Source organism: Ovis aries, chromosome Y (genome assembly GCF_016772045.2).
Source record: "Ovis aries strain OAR_USU_Benz2616 breed Rambouillet chromosome Y, ARS-UI_Ramb_v3.0, whole genome shotgun sequence".
In the NCBI taxonomy this organism is placed as follows: domain Eukaryota; kingdom Metazoa; phylum Chordata; class Mammalia; order Artiodactyla; family Bovidae; genus Ovis; species Ovis aries.
Window position 1 is genome coordinate 8,472,654 of NC_082741.1, and position 24,477 is coordinate 8,497,130.

The 24,477-nt window shown below is 40.3% G+C and overlaps 1 protein-coding gene across 11 annotated transcripts in view; it reads right to left on the minus strand.

Annotated features, from left to right (window-relative positions):
* LOC132659061 (zinc finger Y-chromosomal protein) overlaps nt 1-17,869 on the minus strand; it is an 80,686-nt gene extending 62,817 nt beyond the window's left edge. For 4 of the 11 annotated variants that reach the window (XM_060408716.1, XM_060408711.1, XM_060408714.1 and 1 more), the window contains exon 1: nt 17,437-17,869. The gene's annotated coding sequence lies outside the window, so the exon portion shown is untranslated. Of the gene's footprint in view, nt 9,331-15,036; nt 15,169-17,048 lie in introns of those variants that run through there. The other 7 variants (XM_060408715.1, XM_060408707.1, XM_060408713.1 and 4 more) reach the window with 4 other exon arrangements.
* Nucleotides 17,870-24,477: the final 6,608 nt, after the last annotated feature.

Here is a 24,477-nt window from a genome sequence, read left to right on the forward strand (position 1 = left end):
AACAGCCACTATTATTAAGCCCCTATGAAATGATGTATGGAATCCCATCCTTCTGATTTATTTTTTGATGAGGACATGAATGCACTCCTAAAACATGTAACTGATCTAGGAACATTTCAATAAAAACTTTGACAATATGGAGAACACGGGAGAACTTGAAAAATCCTTAAGTAGGGCTGGAGGACCAAGTATTAGTAAAGACCTGGCAAGAGAAAGGGAGTCTAAGCCAGCTGTCCAAGAAATGGCACAGGGCTATATAAGGTGGTCCTAGCAACCTCAACTGCTGTAAAAGTGAAGGGTCTACCTGCCTGGGGTCCACAATTCTAGAATAAAATCCTACGGCCTAAAGGAGAGAGAGACGGGCTGAGACTCCAAAACCAGGAGACAACTATTCCTGTGAACCTACTGAAGATCTCAGACTCTTGTTCAGGTGGAACCCCATCAAATCTCCCACAGATAAGTAAAACGCATCCATTATGATGTTCCTTCTCTTCCAGATCATGTCTCTCTGTACAGCTATCAGTATCTCCCTAAATGACGCACAAATGCTTGGAAACCACACTATTTCTCAACTCAACCTAACCAACCTTGCTGGATCTGCATTAGCTGCAGAAGCTAGGGATATATCCAACCTATCCCAGGGTATCAACAGCCCACCCTTCCAGTCCACCTACATGCTGTCACCCAGTGCACCCCGACTGGTTGGCACATGGCTTTTTGGTAAAAGGGAAGAAAATACCTCCTGCCTTGGTATTAGCAATAGCTGTCTATATGTACTCCCACGATAACTGCAATCTCATCCAAGCCCTTATTTTCTCTCTTTGCTGACATTCCCAAGTGACCTTCCCTGTCTGTCTAAAAAGTGACTCCCTAACAAGAATGTCAGTGGGAAATCTGGACAACTCAGTGTCAGGTAACCTTCACTGTCAGAAGTGACAGAGAAAACCAGGATCTAGAAATTTCTCTAGGTCATTATGATTCAGACCAAAGTCTGGGAACTAAGAAGTTCAAGCAGAACTGACATGCTATACCTATCCTGGAACATGAGGCTCTCCTTGGATACTATTCAATTCAGTTCAGTCACTCAGTCATGTCCAACTCTTTGCGACTCCATGAATCACAGCACGCCAGGCCTCCCTGTCCATCACCAACTCCTGGAGTTCACTCAGACTAAGTCCATCGAGTCAGTGATGCCATGCAGCCATCTCATCCTATGTCGTCCCCTTCTCCTCCTGTCCCTCATCCATTCCAGCATCAGAGTCTTTTCCAAGGAGTCAACTCTTTGCATGAGGTGGCCAAAGTACTGGAGTTTCAGCTTTAGCATCATTCCTTCCAAAGAAATCCCAGGGTTGATCTCCTTCAGAATGGACTGGTTGGATCTCCTTGCAGTCCAAGGGACTTTCAAGAGTCTTCTCCAACACCACAGTTCAAAAGCATCAATTCTTTGGCACTCAGCCTTCTTCACAATCCAACTCTCACATCCATACACGACCACAGGAAAAACCACAGCCTTGACTAGACGGACCTTAGTCGGCAAAGTAATGTCTCTGCTTTTGAATATACTGTCTAGGTTGGATACTGTTAGCCAGTCTCAAAAATCATGTTCTGGACAACCGAAAACCACACCCATCTATCCTGGTTTCTAAACTGGACAGGCAACTCCAACCCCTGTTACTCCCCTGTAGGAGTCCCTAGCCCTAGAAACCTAAGCCTATGGTGGGAACCTAAAGGAGATACTCTCTACCTTAAGGACAAATCCCAGAATCCCTGAAAACACTAGATTCCTTCCTAAATGCCTCACTGCTGCCATTTTTGCAGCAAGTGGAGTGCCAGTCTCCTCCCAGCAGCTAAAGGACTGCCCCTTTTTCATTATGCTATCACCCAGTGCACCTGGGCTTCAGTTTTAAGGTAGATGGAAATCCTGTCCCCCCTCTGGCCAACCCATTTTATTGCCAACTTGAACCCAGTCATGATGTCTACTTCACATGTGGGGATAAAGCTTATTTATCTCTGCCACCTTTTTGGTCAGGAAGTTGCTCCCTGGGGTATGTCATCCCCCATGAAGATCTGGTCTGAAGTAATAATACCTCCTTGCCTTTATCAGTACGTATCCACCAAAGGATACATGATGCAGTAGTAGTTACCCCTCCTTTTCCCGGCATTAGGGTTGACTGCTGGTTTGACAGGAGCTGCCACTAAGAGAACTTATTTACATAAATTTCACCAACATTTTACTCACACTGCTGTATTCACAGAAAAAACTGTGAGGATCCTCCAACATCTACAATCCCAGTTAAAACTCCCCAGCCACAATGGTACTACAAAATAGTTAGGCCCTAGATTTACTGACTGCAGGGCAGCGGGGCACTTGCCTCTATCTAAAGGAAGAATGCTGTTTGTTATTACCAGTCTCAGCAGGGCCAAGCAAGATATCAAGGGGTTTTTCAAACAGGCCACAAAGATACAAGATTTGAGTTCAACAGGTGTGTAGAGTTCTCCCTTTTCCCCTTCTTGGCTCCTGCCACCTCTAGGTCCAGAGATTACTATCTTATTAGGCCTCCTATTTGGCCCATGTAATACTACAACTCCTTACAAAATTTATCTCCAGTAGACTCCAACAGTTCCAAGCCAAAATGATGTTACTACAAGGCTGGAAGCTGGTTCCAGATATGAAACACCTCAACTAAGATTAGGTAGAGATTCTGCTCTACTAGGGAGAACTATGTCCATGCACAGTAGGAAGAAGTTATGGAATAAAGAGACCTCTGCCCCAATTCTCAAGAAGTGTCTTGAGTATGAAGCCTCATGGGGGAGTTGTTAGGGGAGTGAAACCACCCACTCTGGTCAGGCACCCTGGTAACCATATGCATGAGTTATTTTATGACAGGAGGTCCTGGTAAGGAATGCAGAACTAGTAACTCATCACCAACCAGAAGAGTTTACGAAAGGTCAAAAGGAAACATCATGTGTCTGATCACCTTCCAGAATCCCTCCCGCAAGCATCCATCTTGGCTGAGCAATGTGTGCCACCAGGAAGGCTTCTGAGTCAAAATGATTGGCCAGAATCTGGAAACATATCCCATCACCAAAACCCTGAGACTGAACCATGTGCAAAGCAGTTCTCCTGGGTTCCCTTACCCTGCTGCTCTCTGCCCAGGTGCCCTTTTCCAATAAAGTCTCTTGATTTGTCAGCACATGTCTCCTCGGACATTTTTTTCCCACGGTTAGACAAAAGCCCACTCTTGGGGCCCTGGAGGGGGCCTCCCTTCCTACAACAAGACCATTAACTAGTATTACACTGGATGTCACAGACTCTATGGACACTCTCAAGTAACAGATGAACTATGACTTTACGTACCACTAAAAAAAACTACTGCTAAATAAACTGATATAAATTTGTCGTAAGTTAAAATTCTATAACATATATTGGGAGTTCAGTGTGTAAAAAATTAACAACCTAAAGAAATTCATTTAGAATATTAAAACTTTTTCACATTTCATTCAGGGCCTACCCTGGCTACCTGTTCTGCTCAAAGCTGTTCAATATTCATGTTTAAAAATAACATTCTCCTGACAAAAATTTTCATAAAGAAATACCCCTTATCATTTGTAGAACTTCTTTTCATGTCAAAGAAGTCATAAACTTTAATGATAGCACTGTATTTTTTTGACTAAAGTCATCATTTCATTTTTGCTGAAGTTAAGCAGTTACCATTCAAAACTGGAAATTTGTAATAAAAAGACTATATTATCATTGTATATGACTGAACTATGAAACAACGAACCCACCCTTATTGCTTTTTAACTTCTTTAAAATTTTCCAACAGCAATTTATTCTACCTTCAGTGATACTGTCTGACAGGGAGCAGCAGCATAGCCATTTTCCAATTAAGAGATACAAAATGAAGTTTCTGAATACTGAGGGTTGTGATAAAGTATATCATGTATGCTTTATGAACAGCAATGATTATAAGACCCCATCAACCGTAAAAGGCATTTCAATTTCAGAGATGTTGACCTCTAAGGGAGAAACACACCTCAGAATCTGCAATGCATTCATGCATGTAATACTACAAGGTTGCATAATCAATTTTTGCTCATCTAAAGTATTATAAATTATAACCAGAAATTATTACATTAAAAAAACTGCTATTCCCTAAGTCTATGAAAGTTATAGGCTATATAACTATTTCCTAAGAATATATTGTTATAAAAAACAATATAACACAATATAGTTAACAAAGGTTTGCAAGATACCTATGAAAACCAATGTATGGCATGGTATACGTTTAAGCAGTGTAAATTTAGATTCTGGAGCCAGATGATAAAACTAAACTCTAATTCCACTAAGATTAAGCATTTCAATGCCCTGAGTTGCCAGGAACCACCGTGAGGAACTCCACCCGTGACAAAGGTCATGAGGAAGGAGGCTCGGCATTACACAAAGGCGGGATCGAGCCTCAGGAGACCCCCTGTTCCCAAGCATCTACCCCCGAAAACCAGAGTCTGCCTACTTTACTGCTTTATGCTCTTACCTACACCTCTGACTTTACGGGGGGCTGTCCCCAACCTCTTTCGGAGAAGGTGTTAACCTACAGCTCCAGTTAATAAAAATTCCTGGGCGTGACAAGAGTGTTTCAATTTACAAACTCCTCTAAAGGTTCTCTAGCCTGCCTGAGCAGGTTCGTCCAGCCACATGTGATTGTTTACAGCCTCCCAACCATGAGAGGCACAAGATGCTTTAAACTTTCTAAATACAGATTCTTTTGAGAAGTTAGAAAATTATTAGTATAGTATAGTGGGTTGATTAGAAATTATATTGGTGAAGGGTTTTTCATTTGTTGAGCCAATATTTGCTGCTAAATCTCCATATTCCCTGCCCTTATAATGAATATAACTAGCATATGGGAGAAATAAGTATTAATCTTTGATAGTAATCATGTTAAACCTTAGGCTAAGTAAATTCCTTTTCTTGATTAAAACCCCCTGCACCCTCACCCTATAGTGAATGCAACTTATCTGGTACCTTCAGAGGGTGTGGCCTAGTTTAAGAAAAAATCACCCCTGGAAAAAATAAGTTTTCTGGTTGACTGACCGTTATCAGAAAGGGCCATAAAATGTCAGCAGGCCTCATGGCCAGAAGATGATGTAAAACCCCTAAGACCTTTTTGTATACATTTCTATGAAGCACCTGATTTTGCTAAAAGGTCAGGACTGCTGACCCCCATGTGACTTTAAAATTTCCATTTGTCTGTGTAAAAAAAGGTACATAAGGAAACCTGAAAATAAAGAAAACGGATCAGTTTCTGGAAAGACTGATTTCCCCATGTCGTTCTTTTTTTCCCCCTTCTGACTGAATTCCCATCTGAAGCGTGGATGCTCGCCATGCCTACTTACTTGCCCTGGCTTTTAAGACCCACGCGAGAGGGAGCCCAAGGTGGGGCACCTTCTGCTATTCAAGTGGGCACCAGTGGCCTATGTATGGTGCCTACGTATGGTACAAATTCCTTGTCTTGGAGTTTTATTGGTATTCCATGTAAACCAAGTTATTCAGCCTCTTTTCCTCCACTAATTTTCCTACTACACTATCCTTTTCTAATCTCTCTTTATATCTGTAGTTAAATAAGTTCTTTCCCAGGACGCCTACTCCATCTCCCCTTCAAATTATCCTGGATCCAAAGGGCTGGACCCCGGCACTGAGTTTCAAACTTTTTCATCAAGTTTAGGACAAAATATTATGTACTGAGAACTCCCAGCTTTGTGGTTAGGGCTCAGCCCTTTCAGAGCCAGGGGTCCAAGCTCAAACCCTTGGTCAGAGAACAAGGACCCTTCAAGGAGCAGCTTGGCCCAAAACAATGCGGGCCACAGATATTATCACAGGGAGTTAACGCATGAATTAAAAAAATTGTACTAGTAATCAAGAGGCATCCTTGGTGGCTCAAAAAGTAAAGAATTTGTCAGAGACACAGACCTGATTCTTGGGTAGGAAAGATACCCTGGAGGAGGGCACAGCAATTCACTCCAGTATTCTTGCCTGGGGAATTCCATGGACACAGGAGCCTGTGGGACTACAGTCCATAAAAATCAGAGAACATGACTGAGCGACTTACACCACAACCAAAGAACAGTGCTGATGACACACAACAGAGTGTTTAATGGCAAGAAAAAAGATTATGATGATGATTAACAAAATGTTATGAAAGGACTTTAAAAAGTCTATAGAGGAATTTTCAAGATGGCAGAGAGAATCTCCCCACAAAAACATCAAAAATTCATCTGCATATGGAACAACTCCTCCAGAATACCTCTTAACACTGACAGAAGACCCCAGCCTTCCAGTAAGGCAAGCCAATCTCCTCAGAATGAAGTAAGGTGAAAAATAAAGATAAAAGAAGACACAAATAATTTCAGGACATGACCTGCACCTGGGGTAGGGAGTCCTGAAGGATGAAAAGTTTCTGCACACTCAAGGTGGGGGACAGGAGGAGCTTCAGAACCTCAGAGGGCAGTGCAGGTGCTCAGAAAGCAAAAATGGAGAAAACTAACCACAGAGATCACTGCTGAGTAACAGTTCTCAGCAGAGAACTGGCTTGCACTCCTGGGCTGGGTACTCAAGCTCAGGCTTCAGACCCCACGCAGAGAACTGGGGTTGGCTGTTGTGAGGATATACTGAGGGGCTAGGAAGACACAGCTGATGGAATCTAGGGAAAACCTTGGGCATTCCAGAGAGACAAAAGATCATTGCCATGTGAATGTTCTAATTCCACGTGTTGCAGAATGCAGGACTTGACGTTCAAGAGTGTTGCAGGTGGTAAGGCCTCAGTGGACTGTGACCCTGGAGATAGATTACACTAAATCCAGCATGAGTGACAGAGGCAAGACTATATGTACTACAGATTATGATCCTAGAAGAGAGATCACCTCCATGGCCACTTGACAACTGCTAGGGCCAGTGTGTGGGCCAGAGGTGGAGAACAAGAGGTGTGCAATCTTGACCCCAGTGGCCATAGCTGTCACCAAGCTGTGAGCCAGCACAAGTTGCTGCCCATACCTTCCATAGAGCCTGAGGGGCTCAACTCTGCTGAGGGACACACAACCTGCAGGCAACTCCCCTGGGAAGCCAGTCACCTGCCTCAGACCATGGTGACTTCTGGCAGTTCCTGGCCACACCAGACACTCTACACACACCACTGTGTCTGCTGTCCCCCTTGCTCTCCCCAGTCCAGTTTGAGCACCTGAGCCCTAATATGTTGCTGCTTTCACCCTCCTAAGTCTGAGTGAGGAATAGATACTGGAGAGCAGTCCAAGCAGAGGCATGCCACAAACCAAGCAGAAAACCAGGGACTGGATGTGTGAGCAAAGAGGAGGAAGGGAATTCACTCCAGCAGCAGATGTGGGGGATTAAATCACCACAATTAGCATTAGACTGTGGACTTTGTGGTCAACTGTGGATTTGGGAGCAAGTATAAGCTGGAGTAAGGCAAGATCTGAGTTTGAATTGATGCTCCACTGCACACAACAGGTACAGAGATCTTCCTAGATACACTGGAGGACTTTCAGAGTAGGCAAATTGGCAGGAGAACACTGTGTGGACAGGTCAAAGAAAAAATACGAGGACATTCTTCTTACTAACACTGTCTACACAGTTTTCTCTTTTTTCATATGGTTCTAATGTGGTTCTTCTTTATTTTAAAAACACTGCATTGGCTTGCCGTACCCTTCTTCAGAGAAGCTCCCAACCCAGGGGTCAAACCCTGGTTTCCTGTGTTGCAGGCAGATTCTTTACCCTGTTTGAACTACAGGGATGGGGGGATAATATATATGTATAATTACATTATCCCACTTTGCAACCCAAAGGACTGCAGTATGCCAGGCTTCCCTGTTCATCACCAACTGCTGGAGCCTGCTTAAACTCACGTTTGTTCAGCTAATTGGTGATGCCATCAACCATCTCATCCTCTGTCATCCCATTCTCCTGCCTTCAGTCTTTCCCAGCATCAGGGAACCTGTACGGAATATTCACTGGAAGGACTGATACTGAAGCTGAAAACTCCAATACTTTGGCAACCTGTGGAAAGAACTGACTCACTAGAAAAGACCCTCATGCTGGGAAAGACTGAAGGCAGGAGAAGGGGATTACAGAGGATAAAATGGTTGGATGACATCACCAAGTAAATGACCATGAGCTTAAGCAAGCTCCAAAAGTTGGTGATGGACACGGAAGCTTGGCATGCTGCAGTCTGTTGGGTCACAAAGAGTCTGACATGACTGAGCGACTGAACTGAGCTGATGGAAACCGACAAGTCACCTTCATTAAAGACATACATGTGCTCATATACACTATAAATTTGTGGCAAATACAAAAAACTAGTAATTTTTTCAATTGAAAAAGCTAAAGGAGAAAGACAACTGAAACAATTCTGAAGAAAAGAACATATACAAAGATTTTATTACAAAGTTAGTTTTAAAAACATTGTGTACAGATATGAACAGACCAATGGCACCAAACTACAGCAATTTAACACTTGAATTACAAATCAGTGACAGAAAGTTTACATTAAAAAAAATAGTATCAGAATCTAACATCAAAAATATTAAAAAAAATATTCTAGATATGCTAATAATCTATACATATTTTTTTAAAAGAAAACTTTAAAGACCTGTGGCAGGCAGGAAATTTACTGAAGACAGAAAAGACATGTCACCCGAGATCTCTTTAAAATGATCTATTAAGTTCCACTCAACAAAATACGGTAGAAACAAAGCTAAAAGAAAACTCACAAACTGAAAGAAGGTTATCTGCAGTTTAAGTAATCAGCCAATCACTTTTACACAAACATAAAACTAAAGCTTTAAAATCATTAAGAAAAATGTGTCAGTGGAAGGTAGCTAAGATGGAGGAGTAGGAAGACCCTCAGCTCAGCTCCTCTCATGGACACTCCATAACTTTATCTATTTACAGAATAAGTACTGATAAGATAAGATTAGCTTCCACAACTAAAATAATATAAAATAAGAATTATGAAAAGACAAGAGAGAAGGGGTGGATATACAGAACCATCGAGACCTACACATATCCAGAAGTGGCAGGATAATCACAACTGCAGAACTAAGGAAGAAAGAATTGAAGCACCACATTAGGCTCCATGGCCAGTAACTCTTGCACTAGGAGTACAAGTATCCAGAATACTTGGCTTTGAAAGCCAGTGGGCCTTACTTTAAGGACACCCGTAGGGCTACAGGAAATAGACTCCCTTCTTAAAAGGCACAAACAGAAGCAGCAGTTTGAAAGAGTTTGAAAGACACCTAGGTCAGAACAGCCTGCTGATACCTAATCTTGGGAGACAACCCCAGAGAGGCAAGAGGCAAATGGGAGCTCAATCTGGAGACATAGTCACTGGAGGCACCCACTTTAGGGAGCTTTGTTCTACCATGCAGTAGTGGTGCTGGCAAGAAGCATCATTCTGAAATCCTCCTTCTAGCTGCCTGTCCACCAGTCTGGCAGCACCAGTTCTTGGAGGTTTCATGCTAAGGAACTAGCCAGGAGGGGACAAAGCCCCACAACCAGGCAACCCGCTACCATAACCAGGTGACCAGCTACCATAAAGTTCTTGAGCCTACAGCTGTCCTGGGAACTGATTTCAAATAGAAGTGCATCAGCACATAGCATGAAACCCCAGACTGGGAACCCCATGGGACTTCACAGCCAGCCAGCCAGAACTGGGCCTGCCAACACCAACTCTAGGATACCTAAAGCTCTACTACCAGAGACCAGGGACTCAGTTCTGCCCACTACTGGACCAGCACCAACCCCAAGACCTGCTAATACTCCACAGCCAGATGCCCCTATAAAACCAGACACATCTATGAGTACCCAGCTGTTTCTGTATAAGGCAGAGCCTGGCAAGCAACCAGACTTGAGGCAAGTATTCCTACCAGATGACCCACAGCAGTCACCCTGGCATAACAAAAAGATTCACACAGCCCACAATGGGAGCATGCATACAGCATACAGTCCTGGTCACCAGACAGGAGTCAGCTCTGCTGGGATGCATAGAATATCTCCTAAAAAAGTCCACTTATCCAAAGTCAGGAAACATAACAAAACTGCCACATGCACTGAAGTAAAACCTCAAGGGGAACTAAATAAATTGGAGACAGGCAATCTCCTCAATAAAGACCCACGAAAATGATCATAAAGATGATCAAACAACTTGGGAGAAAAACAGATGCACAAGTGCGAAGTCACAACTTTTTAACAGCCAGGAAATATAAACAATGACCAAACAATAATACAGCAAAGGTAGAAAGAATCAACAGCAGAGTAGATGATACAGAGAAATTAATGAGCTGGAAGAATCTAGTGCAAATCACTCATGCTGAACTGAAAAAAGAAAAAAGGAATGAAAACAAGAATACCTTTAGAGTCATGTTGGATAACTTCAAGTGTACTGATACTCACATTACAGAGAGTCTCAGAAGAGACTGAGAAAGAGAGCAGAGAACATATTTGAAGAGCTAAAAGCTGAAAACTTTGCTAATGTGGGAATGGAAACAGTCACCCAAATCAAAGACCCAAAGAGAGTTCCATAAAGAATAAACCTAAACAAGAAGATACCACAAACCAAACTGGTAAAAGTTAAAGACAAAAACATAGTATCAGAAACAAATCATGGGGCTTTCCCTCACTGTCCAGCGGTTAAGACTCCATGCTCCCAATGCAGTGAAACTATATTCAATCCCCGATCAAGGAACTAGATCCCACATGCTGCAACAAAGAGTTCACATGCCACAACAAAAGATACCAGTTGGTGCAACGAAGTCCTGGTACAGCCAAATAAGTAAATATAAACAAGCAAATTAAAACAGTTACATACAAGGGAATTGCCCATGTTTATACAACTAATCTATAACTGCAAGAATAATACAATTGGGAAAAGAGAACCTCTTTCATAAAAACCACTGAGAAAACTGCACAACTATATCCAAAACAATCAATCTGGACTACTCTCTCACATTATGCACACACACAAAAAATACCCCTCAGTACTTTTAAAGATCTAAAGGTAAGATCTGAAACCATAAGGATTCTAGAAGAAAGCACAGGGAGTAAGCACTTTGACACCACTATTAGTATTTCATATACATATTTTCTCTCATAAGGGAAGTAAAAAGAATCAAGTCTGGAATGACATCACACTACTAAGCTTTAGCACAGCAAAGGAAAATTATCAACAAAATGAAAAGGTCCCTAGCTGAATGGAAGAAGACATTTGCAAAGGATATAGCTGATACGGAGTTAATCTCTAAAATGGAAAAGTCACATACCAAAAAAAGAAAGGAAAAAACCAAACTCATGAACTACGCAATCAAAAAATGGGCAGAAAATCTGAATAGACATTTCCCTAAAATACAGACAGTCAAAGTACACACACAAAGATGCTCAACATCACTAATTATTAAAGAAAAAGAATTCAAAACTATAATGAGATGGCACATCCATCAGAATGGCTAGTACCCAAAAGACAACAGGTAAGTATCGGCAAGGATGTGAAGAAAAATGAACACTTTTGCACTGTGGGTGGGAATATAAACTAGTACACCCACCATGAAGAGAATAATGAAGATTCCTTAAAAAATGAAAAATAGATCTGCATAAGACCCAGCAATTCCACTCCTAAATATTTATTAAAATGAAACAGTAATTAGAGGAGATACATATACCCCTATGCTCACTGCAGGAGTATTTGAATCAGCCAAGATGAATGGATTAAGATGATGACTGGATTAAGATGTAGCACATCAGCCATATAAAAGAACAGAATTAACTACTTCCATTTGTGATGTGAAAAATCATACAGGATATCAGAATTAGTAAAACATCACAAATACTGTGATTTCACTTATATGTGAGATCTAAAGAAACAAATGAACAAATATTAAAGAAAAAAAACAGAGAAGAAAGAGGTAGTTATATGGGTGAAAGATGGAAAAAGGAAACAAACAGGTGAGGGAGATTAATAGGTAATAACTTCCAGCTGCAAAATAAATGAATTATAAGCATGAATACAGTGTGGGAAACAGAGTCAGTAACTGCAGTATCCTTGTGTGGCAACAGACTATAACAAGACTTACGCTGAAGATCACACTGAAATGTAGAGATTAAGCAGAAACATCATAGATTGTGTATTAACGATCTAACATAACTGTTGCAGGTCAACTAGAACAAACATACTCACAGAAAAACAGATCAGATTTGTGGTTACTAGAGGGAGTGGTTGGGGGAGTGGGAAGTGGACAAAGGCAGTCCAAAAGTACAAACTTCCACTTACTAAGTACTAAGGATGTAATGTACAGCATGACAAACATAGTTGAACACTGCTGTATGTTACGTATAAACCTAACAGTTATTACCAAAGGTAAAAATATTTTTTTTCCACTTATTTAACTATGTATCTGTGAGATGACTGGTATTCAATGAACTTACTATGATAATCTTTTCACAGTACATGAAACTCTTGCCTTAAACTTACACAGTGCATAATAAAACTGAAGGAAGACAAACAATGGGTCATGAATTTAAATGAGCAATTCACTGAACAGTTAAAAAATATATATATATAAAAAGCAATTATAAAAAAATCAAATATATATATATATATAAAGCAGCTCCACGACCAATATTCTGTTAAATGGAAAGTTTAAGCAACACTTCATTAAAACTAATCTATAACTTACTAATGCTAATGTATGAATAGTACCAAAATATTTTCAGAAAAACTGAATTTTCTGGAAATCTAATATGTAACTTAAGAGAGACTGCTGTACTCCCCTATCCACTTCCTCATTTGTACACAACTGGTCATACTGGCCTCTGAAAAGAACTACTACACACTACTACACTACAGTTATAGAGGAAGGAGAGTAAAGAAGTTCTTAGTATTTTTATGAAAAAAAACGTAAGCTATTCTCTCACAACACCCTAAAAAAAATTAAGAGATCCCCAGGGGTTCCTGGACCACATTCCAGGAACCACTAATCTAGACCCCTATGTAACATTAAGTGTCCTGCAAAAAGTGACTGTGTGACTTAAATGAAAAAATACTAAATGAAACATTTAACGGGACGCATTTTCAGTAACTGTAAAACACAGATGTTGTTTTGGGTATACAATGCCAAGGACATCAATTGCTTCTAGGGAAAAGAAAAAGAACTAAGATTGAGGAAAACAATTTAACTGAATTCTTTAAAAGGACTTACTTTATAAATATATGCATATTTTATAAAATGTACTGAAATAGGGCTTCCCTCAAAGCTCAGTTGGTAAAGAATCTACCTGGAATGCAGGAGACCAGGGTTTGATCCCTGGGTCGGGAAGACCCCCCTGCAGAAGGAAATGGCAACCCACTCCAGTAGTCTTGCCTGGAGAATCCCATGGACAGGGGAGCCTGGCAGGCTACAGTCCATGGCGTTGCCAAGACTCAGACATGACTTAGCAACTGAATCATCACCACCACTGAAAAATACTAATAATAATGGACTAACTTTTTTATCTGCTTTCCTGATGGCTCAGACAGTAAATATCCTCCTGCAACATGGGAGATGGAGGTTCAATCTGAGGATCAGGAAAAGCCCCAGAAAGACATGGTTACCCACTCTAGTACTCGTGCCTGAAATCCCATGGACAGACCAGCCTGGTGGTCTACAGTATAAGAGGTTGCAAAGAGTCACACAGAACTTAGCCAATAACACTTTCACTGTATTTCTATCAGGTGAAGTGCAGGAGGGTAGAATGGAACAGGGAGGAAAGTTTACTCCTGGCTCCCATTTGAACTAAGTGCCTTCATGAAGTGGACACAGTATGTCCTATTATTTACACCCTGTCAAAAACATATGTTAATCTAGTTTATTTCAATTGCAAAATTATTCAACTTTATGTAAATCTCTGCATTTAACCATTCAAATAACATTTAATGAAAATAATGTGCCAGATCCTTTTGCTAGGGAGACAAGGATGACTACCTGTCTGGTACAAGCAGGACTATTTCAAAGAAAACAAAATATGAACCAGAGTTAAAATATGATAAATTTAATAGGAAATTAAAGATGTCTATATCATTCTATGGGACAAAGAAAGCAGGCTTGAAAACTAAAGTCACAAACGGAAAGCAAGAAGCAGGAGTTGTTAAGGGATTCCATGGAGAAATAGGTTTCCAACTCATAATATTGAGCACCTAACAGATGTCAAATTACACTTTATTGTAGCTATGTTAAATACAAGTGTCAAGAAGGCAAATGAGATGTTCAAGAGGCAACTAGAAAAGCTAGGTGAGAAACTTAGGCAAGAGTGTAAGCATAATAAGGGACAGTAAGCCAAGGAAGAAAACTGGAGGAAACAAGAGAGGACTGATCTCAAAGGAGAGCCCTTATTTAGGTTTGGAAAAGAACCACAGCTGACAAAGGAGGAACAGTTCCTGAAGCACAAAACATTTATATGACACACCAATTAATATACTGTGAAACAGTTTTGTAATTTGGGAAACAATGAATTCAGAAATATGTGGGATAAAAAAGAAATTATTTTTATAAGATGAGCAAACCCAAGAAAATTTTAAAGAGAAATCAATCAGCAGAATGTTAGGCTAGATATCTGGCAGTGAAAGAAAATGTACGAAAATCTACACAGAAATAGAGTAAAAGTATGAGGCTCAAGAGAACAAACATCAAATGTCCATCTACATTTCTCACCTAAGTATTTCAACAAAATTTCAAACAATGGGCTGAAGAAAATTTTTTTAAGATTTGTTACTGCCAATAAGCATAAATAATGCAAAGAAGATTAATTTGTGAGCATATAAATTAAAACACCGTCAGGGAAAGCATTCACAAAAAGCAGTTTTAAGGTAATGTTTTTCTACATAAATCCAAATAGTTGGCTAATAGTGTTCTTCCTATAATCAAAATCTACCCCTTTAAGCAAAAAACATTTTATATTTAATCGTTTCTAATCGAAATGCTTTAAAGTAATACACTTACCTGTATTCTCAATTAAACATATGAGTTTAACATACTCTTAATCTTGAACATCCACTGTTGCTGTACTGGAACATCTGCTGCTGATGTACAGTGCAGCATACCAGTTCTATCTTCTTAAGAGTTGTTTCTCAGCTGTCAAGATATAAAGCAACTACTTCTACAATTTATGTTTGTCCTTCACACCTCAACAACTAGGCTATATTGGCAACCTGCTTCCCATCTGTCTCCTTCAATTGAGTTTCTAAAATTTTCTAAACCGATGGTTCATGATAAATGTGATACTCTTTCTTTCTTATGGAAGGAACACCATTGTTACAAGTCTAGAAAACATGTTTTCTGAAACCTGCGCCTAGAACATTCATAAATTAATACATGAGCCTTAAAGCTTAGTTTACAGAAGAGTAATGATATTTTCATAAACGGAGTTGCTTTCACCAGTGGGAAGAAAGTTTGCACAAGGCTATATGACGGTCATTCATTGTGCTCTCAGGAATTACTCTTGTTTTTAAACTGACCAAACTACTGTAATTTTCAACCACTGTCAGGTAAAAGTTTGTTCCCTACAGAAGCCTATTTCTGAGGCAAACGTTAATTGGTGCTAAAACTTAGCAAAGAAAAAAATAGAAGACGCTAAGGACAGATGAAATAAACAGCAGCAGAACTCAGTAATTTTTCTACTAACAAAAACACTGATGAACCCACCACCAGTTTTCATTACTTCTCAACTTTAAAAGTTCTGCAATGATTGGAGTCAGAACTGCTAAATAAACATGAAGCAGAGCATAGCTGTTCCATCAGTCTGCAACTTTAGTATGAATCTACCATTTCTAATCTCAATTTCCAGTCCTCCCCTACTTATATATCCACTCTACTCAAACTGTAATTTGTGGTGTTTCTGAACACGGTTCATACTTAACGTTTGCCTTTTTCCCACTCCTAACTCACCTAATTAAGTACCACACATTTTCAGCAAGTACCTTTGAAAACAGAAAGCCTCTCACTTCAGGAAACCTTTTCTGAAGTCGCAAATGTGGACTTCCTATCCCTATGAAAAAAACTCTTGCAAGCATCTTCTCATTTTAAACACTTTGTCAATCTTTAATAGTACACAGCAAGTTCACATGCGCTTCATTTTACCAATATACTAGCCTACCACGAAGTCTAAAGTACAAAACAAAGCAGCTGTTATCGTAAAACTTTTCAAATAAGGCGAACTCTAAACAGAAGACTACAAGAACCCATAAACACTGCATCACATTTTATTTCCAAAGTTTAACATATAGCACAAAATCAACACTAACCGCTTAAACGCAGTTTTTCAGTAAGCTTCCCAGTTAAGGAAAAAAAGGCTTCAGACGTTGCTTTCCAGCAATTTGCTTGCATCTTGTGACCCAGAAAGAGTAGTGAGCCGTTATCTCCCCCATCAAATTTCATTTTTATTATTGAAAAGGGGAGGCAAATTTTGGAAAACCGTATGGAAGGCACTCCCAAGCGTCATGAACTACTGTACTTAAGTAAAAAAAAACATTTCTGAGATTGTCATTTGCCTCTGTGAGCCCAGGAGCCTGGACGGCCATTGTGTGTTAACTACCCTCGGGGAACTACAAACCAAGGCTTAAGTCGCAGGCTCGGGCTACTGGCGGTTTAGTCAAAACACAGCGGCAGCAGCCAGCCAGTCAACGGGCTACGGCAAACAACGCAGAAAGGTGGCGCTGCAGCCGAGCGCCAAGAACCCAAGCGTCCATCATGGCGACGAGAAGAATGGCCGCTTCCGGGAGCCAGCACGCCCCCTCCGCGCGCATACGCCTCCGTGCCATGCTTCTCCGACACCGGAGCTGCTGCCACTGCCGCCGGCTCTCCAACCCCACCTCATGGATTGTAACGGAATTTTCTCTTCTGAGGTCGCATTCAAAATGGCGGCTCCCCCTCCCAGCAACCCCCTCAAGCGCCCCTGCAACAAGCGTAGATTCGCCACCATCTTGTCCCCCTCTGCCCCCCTTGTTGATATTTACATAGTTGCCTGCGGCACCTCAAGCTGGCAACCATCTCCTCCTTGCTAGGCCTAGCCCGCGCGCGGAGCCCTGGGGGAACTCGGCGCCGACCTAGAGTCCCTCGGCTGTATCCCTGGCCACCGGGCAACTCTTCCCCAAGTCCCGCCCGTTTGCGGAGCGCGCCTCCGCCGCCGCGCTCCTCCCCTGGCGTAACTGCGGCCTCCTCGAGGCCTACTCGGCGCCGAAAACGACATCCCTCGGCCTAGCACTGAAGGGTGTCACACGCGCTGCCGCCTAGGCCCGGACCAGGCCTCCCACTCGAACTAGGCCCCGCGGCTTCGGCCGCACCCCAGACTCACCAGACCCGGGTGCGGGCGGTCGGTGACGGTGGCGGGTGATGCAGGCCTACCTTTCTCTGGAGCACTGGGCCGGGCTCCTACTGGTAGGGCGGGCGGAGGAAGGGAGGAGGGGCCGAGTTCGGAGCTGACAAAAAGCGGCCCAGCTCTCCGGCACAGGCCCGCCGTCAGCACGTCACGTCACCGCCCGGGAGAGAGACCCAGGAAAATGCGGAAGGGTAGACAAGGGACCCTGTCTCTACCAAGTTGGTTCTTCGGTGTCTCGTATCGAAACCATTCGGGCCCCGCAACCCAAGAAGCCCGTGGCCTCGCGGCAAGATCTGCGGTAGGGTCTGCGGAAGACCGTATAACAACGATCTTATTTTCTCCTCCTCCGCGCTCCCGCCCGCCGCTGCCGCCGCCGCTCACGCGCCACTGCCGCCGCTCAGATCGTAAAGCCCCGCGGAAAGATAGGCGCTTCACACCTGGCCGGATCTGGTTCTACCCAGAGACGTATCGCGTCCCCACGCGGGTCCTGGCCCAGGTGCCTGCTTAGATGTCTAGAGTTGTCGAACACTTGCCTGAAGTAAATGCTGGGTTTTTTTTGTAGCTAGGGAAGAAAATTTAGTAGCCCATGCTATACCCTATCTTTGCTTGAAAAAAAAAATTTTTTTTTTTTTGTAATAAAATGAAAACAGGCATGCCACTCTGGGTATGGGCAAGAGAAGGCGGCTTACTCTAGGACAACTATCAAGTCATTTGATCTTTATAAAATTGTTCATAGAACCTAAATGACTTGAATGTCATGTGGAAAAGGATTAAACTTTCAATGATTTTGCACGTTTAACAATTTTTAATGTGTCATTTTCTACGTATATACCTTGTGTTTGAAGATTTGTAAGCCTACTGAAGTCCTTTGATAAAATTTAATATTCTTAAATATTGTAATTCGCTGGGTATTTTTTAAGAAAAGGGCATAAACAGGTAAATGTTGAACAGCATAAACGTTAGGCCAAGTCACAGTAAAATCAATTATAATAAGCAGACATTTATCAGCTCCAAAACCATGTATTTTGTGTTATTACTTTAAATTTCTATGTTATTTTCCACACTTAAACTTGGAATCCAAGCTTTGTTTGAACATTAGTAAAAAGGCAAACAGCGAGATCTTACAGCACGTTATTGTGGAATTCAATGTGTTAACTACTTTCTCAGTACAATTCAAAAGTGGAAAACCAACAATAGAGGAAAAATCTCTTTAAAATGTAGAAGCCTATAAAACATATTACTTCCAGAATGCGACTTGTCCTGCCCTCATATACCTAGAAATCATGAAATGCTTTATAAAAAGAAAAAAGTACATCAAAAATCATCTCCAGGAAAATTTCTGGATGATAATTTTCAAAGCCACAGCTTATTGTTTTTTATTTTCCAAGTGAGTAAATTTTGTTCCAGAAATCACAAAACACAACATATTCTTATTTCTAGAAAACCACAAAACGCTGTTATATTTTCCAGAAAGAAAAACTACTTTTCAAGTGAAAAAAATGAAAAACTAGCATAACTTCAAAGACAATCAACATAATTAACATTGGTAACTAACATACTTTCAAAATAATAACAACCAGTGTTTAAATATTTCCAAAGACTTCCTTTAGTATTAAGGTAACAATGGGACCTGACATCATTCTTTCAACTGTAGCACCACAGTCAGATCACAAAACATAATGTCAGCATTCCTGTTAGATCTCTCATGATTACTGAGTGTTAGTTACTCTGTGTCTTTGAGACCCCGTGGACGGCAGTCTCCCAGCCTCCTCTGTCCAACGGATTTCGCAGGCAAGAACACTGGAGTATCCCCTTCTCCAGGTGATCCTCCCTACCAAGGGATCGAACCCAGGTCTCCCCCATTGCCCAGAGCAGGCAGATTCCTTATCACTGAGCCAACAGGGCAACCCCACGATTACAAAAAAACAAAAAACAAAACCCTAGTATGACCACTAGTATAAAGCACTTAAGTAAAGTGTGGCCATATAGGAAAAAGATGTTTTCTAATTGCAAAGGTAGGATGTAGTTTGGGCAGTGACATTTTAAAACTAGGCTTTGATATTACATTTCATGCAGCAAAAGATAGTTAATTTCTGATAGGATATTAGTAAATGACCTAGCTATATTTGTCACATGAACCTTTATTAGAATTTAAGAAAGATTAATCTATAGATGACTATACCTAGGAAGTCAACTGTATTACATAAGCTTTTTGAAAATGCAAAGTAATTTGTATTTCAAATACACTTACAGATGGAAGTAAAGAAGTATCAGCATATGAAAAATCATTTTACCAGAAATACACATATACACACATTAAATACACATTAAATACACATTAAAAACTGTACTTATGATAAAAGGAAGTATAAATAGCATGGCTGTGAAACTGTTCATACAATACAAAAGATCTTTAGTAAACTGAAGATCACCATGAGCTTCTAAAGGATCAGCTATACTATGTAAAGAACCATAGCTATACTTCATTATTGAGAAATCTCTTAACTAAAATGTTCAAATTTAGCAGTCACAATTTCCATCTCCACAAAACAATAAAATGCAATTTAGCTAAACTGAAACAAGGAAGATTTATTTTAAGGAATTCCCTCAGATTATAGAGCTGTAGAAATCCAAAATCTGACTGTAGGTCACCAGGTTCAAGACCACAGAGAAAGTTGATGCTGTGGTTTGAGTTGGAAGCAGCCTTTTATCATCAAGGCTCTGACTGATAAGAGGCCCATCTACATTATGGATTTCCTAGAAATGTAAACTTCAAAAAACACTTTCAAAGAGACAAATAATGATGAACCAATCATCTAGGTATCAGACAAGCTGACACATTTAACTGTCACACTTAGCATGCCTTGAAAATTTATCATTTATCTTGAACAATTACCAAGATGCATGTTGTAATCTGTTACATCCATAAAATAGTATCAAATATAAATTTTAATCTGCAAATAAAATTTAAATGACTAATGATGTGATTTTCATAGTTTTTTTCTCACTTGTCAAATAAGACATTATTTAAATAATTCCTGAAAATCACTACCAACTGAATTAAACTTTATGGCTGCAAGTCACACTAGCATTACTAGGTAAAAATAAATATAGGAAGCCTAGAAAAAATAATCAGTAGCAATAAACACTGCTGGTACTCAGTCTGAGATTTTATGTATCTCCCCAAAATGCAAACATTTCCTTAGAGAAATGACAATTTCCTCATTAGGACATCTTTCACCATAACATAAGAGAATGAAGTGTTGAAAGTTTGTAATCTTTAACAGGTCACAACCCAACAGTATAGGCTTCCATTTCCTAAAGCTAGGAAATTTTATCGAAGTAACGTTAACCGCAAGAGTCAAATACATCACAGATGTCCAGATTTATGACATATGGTGATGTTTGAAAAAATAATCACATTTGTAAAGTACTAGAGAACATGTTATTTGCAAAGTGCCTAATTACATGCTGTTCCTGTAATGTGAAAAAAGGAAATTTCTCTTTATAAAGGGATTCTAATGAACACATCATTAACAGAAGTAGAGGGCTTCCTTGGCTCAATGGTAAAGAATCCACCTGCAATGCAGGGGACACGGGTTCAATTCCTAGTCTGGGAAGGTCCCACTCGGGGCAACTAAGCCCATGTGCCACAACTACTGAGCCTGTGTTCTAGAACTGGGAAGCCACAACTACTGAGACCATATGTTATACTACTGAATCTCATGTGCCTAGAGCCTGTGCTCCACTATACCCGAAACCACCCATGAAGTAGTGTTCATGACTTCACCACAAATCAAAGTTGAATATGATCAATTCTGTAGATTAATTTACGAATTTAAATTTACCAGTAAATACAGGGTATAAAGAAATCCAAAGCATGAGGTATGATGATTCATAAGGACTAATTCACAAAAACCAGATGGCAGGCAATCTGAAAGGACAAACAATGTTTTATCCATCCCCATCCAAAAAATTATTAATATTTTGTTTCTTAGCTATGCCACACAGCATATGGGATCCTAGTTCCTTGACCAAGGCTGGAAGGCTGGAAACTGTGTCCTCTGCAGCTGAAATGCAGAGTCAACCACTGAACTGCCATTTTTGATCCTTTTTTTCTTAATTTGAATTTCTGAATGGAATTATAGTTGATTTTCAATGTTACAAGTATCTACCAAGGAATTCAGTTTTAAATACACACATACATTTAAATATTCTTTTTCCAATACTTTCCCATTTACAGACAAGAGGTCTGTGTGCTATATATACTTGTTTATTTTAGATTTAGTATATTTGTTAATTTCAAATTCCTAATTTATTGCTCCCTTGCTCCCTTGGCGAAACTTCTTTTTGTTTTTGGCCATGATATGTGAATTCCAGGATGTCAGTTCCCTGGTCAGGAACCAATCCCAAGACATGGCAGTGAATGCCCAAAATCTTAACCACATTAGCCAACTCTTAACGTGCTCAGGTTTTAAAATAATTTTAATGTCAAGCTAAAATTTTAATGAAATATTATTTTAACTTGGTAATTTAATTTTCATTAGCTACACAGCTTTAATCTTCCAGAAATTAAAAGTGTCCTTTTTTTAATCACTTCTGTTATTTTCAGTAATTTTACATATTCTGAACATTACACTCCTGTTGCTATGTATGTCCTATCTATCTTCTTGGTTTCATGGAAATGAAACCTACCCATTTTCTTTCCCAATTTTAAAACTTAGTTGTGCGCCCTGAAAATTTCCCAAAGTGAACCATGACATCCCATAGTCACTTATCTTCTATTTGATCTAACACAGCTTTTCAAATGGAAATCAGAATCACTTCATTCCACAATCAATGTCCACATTCAATTTTCAGAGAATCTAATTTTAAGTGGGTGGAACCTGAGCCTTGGTTTATTTCTCAAAAGCTCTATCAGATTATATTACTGAATAACAGTAAGTCATTTCAGTTGCTCAGTCATGTGTCATGCTTTGCAACCCCATGAATCGCAGCACGCCAGGCCTCCCTGTCTATCACAAACTCCCGGATTTCACTCAGACTCACATCCATCAAGCTGGTGATGCCATCCAGCCATCTCATCCTCTGTCGTCCCCTTCTCCTCCTGCCCCAATCCCTCCCAGCATCAAAGTCTTTTCCAATGAGTCAATGCTTCGCATGAGGTGGCCACAGTAATGGAGTTTCCGCTTTAGCATCATTCCTTCCAAAGAAATCCCAGGGCTGATCTTCTGTAGAATGGACTGGTTGGATCTCGTTGTAGACCATGGGACTCTCAAGAGTCTTCTCCAACACCACAGTTCAAAAGCAACAATTCTTTGGTACTCAGCTTTCTTCACAGTCCAACCCTCACATCCATACATGACTACTGGAAAAACCATAGCCTTGACTAGTCGGACCTTTGTTAGCCATGTCTCTGGCTTTTGAATATACTATCTAGGTTGGTCATAACCCTCCTTCCAAGGAGTAAGCATCTTTTAATTTCATGGCTGCAGTCACCATCTGCAGTGATTTTGGAGCCCCCCAAAATAAAGTCTGACACTGTTTCTACTGTTTCCCCATCTATTGCCCATGAAGTTATGGGACCAGATGCCATGATCTTCATTTTCTGAATGTTGAGTTTTAAACTGACTTTTTCACTCTCTTCTTTCACTTTCATCAAGAGGCTTTTAATTCTTCTTCACTTTCTGCCGTAAGGGTGGTGTCATCTGCATATCTGAGGTTATTGGTATTTTTCCCAGCAATCTTGATTCTAGCTTGTGCTTCTTCCAGCCCAGCGTTTCTCATGATGAATCACAAATATAGGGTGTTCAATTAGTTGTAAAGGACAATATTAAAGTGTATTTCAAGTAATAAACTATTTTGCAAAGTATTTATTTGATATCATACTTTTAAAGGTATCTAACAGATTATACAATATGTAAAAGCAATAAGTTATATTGCTCTTTGCACATATTGAGGTTTTTGCAAACTGAAGGTTTGTGGCATCTTTGCATTGAGCAAGACTATCAGCATCATTTTTGAAATAGTGTTTGCTCACATGTCTCTGTAACACATCTTGGTAATTCCTGAATATTTCAAAATTTTTAATTATTACATCTGTTATGGTGATTTGATAGCACTAATCTTTCATAGCACTATTGCAAAAATGATTACAGTTCACTAAAACCTAGTTATAAAATCAACATTCTTTTGAATCTTTATCAAATATACCATTTATTTTACGACTATCATTCTTTACGAATAACGCATTTACCAGCCAGTGATGAAGACAGTGAATTTGCTACATTATTTAAAAATTTTTAGTTTCCTTATTTTTCCTGTTAGCCAGTTTTATGAATGCTTTATATCTTCTTTTCATTCTTTTTTCTGCTTATCTTTTCCTGTTTAGACTCTTGGACTTTTTGTGACTTAGCCTGCCAGGCTCCTCTGCTCTCCATCTCCCTGTTTGCTCAAACTGAAGTCCATTAATTCAGCGATGCTATCTAACCATCTCATCTTCCGCTGCCTCCTCCTTTTTGTTTTCAATCTTTCCCAGCCATCTGGCACAATGTGGTCCACTGGAGAAGGGAATGGCAAACCACTTCAGTATCTTGCCTTAAGAATCCCATGAACAGTATGAAAAGAAAAAATGATAGGATACTGAAAAGGAACTTCCCAGGTCAGTAGGTGCCCAATATGCTACTGGAGATCAGTGGACAAATAACTCCAGAAACAATAGAGGGGTGGAGCCAAAGCAAAAACAATAACCAGTTGTGGATGTGACTGGTGTAGAACTAAGGTCCGATGCTGTAATGAGCAATATTGCATAGAAACCTGGAATGTCAGGTCCATGAATCAAGGCAAATTGGACGTGGTCAAACAGGAGATGGCAAGAGTGAACGCCGACATTCCAGGAATCTGCAAACTAAAATGGACTGGAATGGGTGAATTTAACTCAGATGACCATTATATCCACTACTGTGGGCAGGAATCCCTCAGAGGAAACGGAGTAGACATCATGGTCAACAAGAGAGTCTGAAATGCAGTACTTAGATGCAATCTCAAAACTGAGAGAATGATCTCTG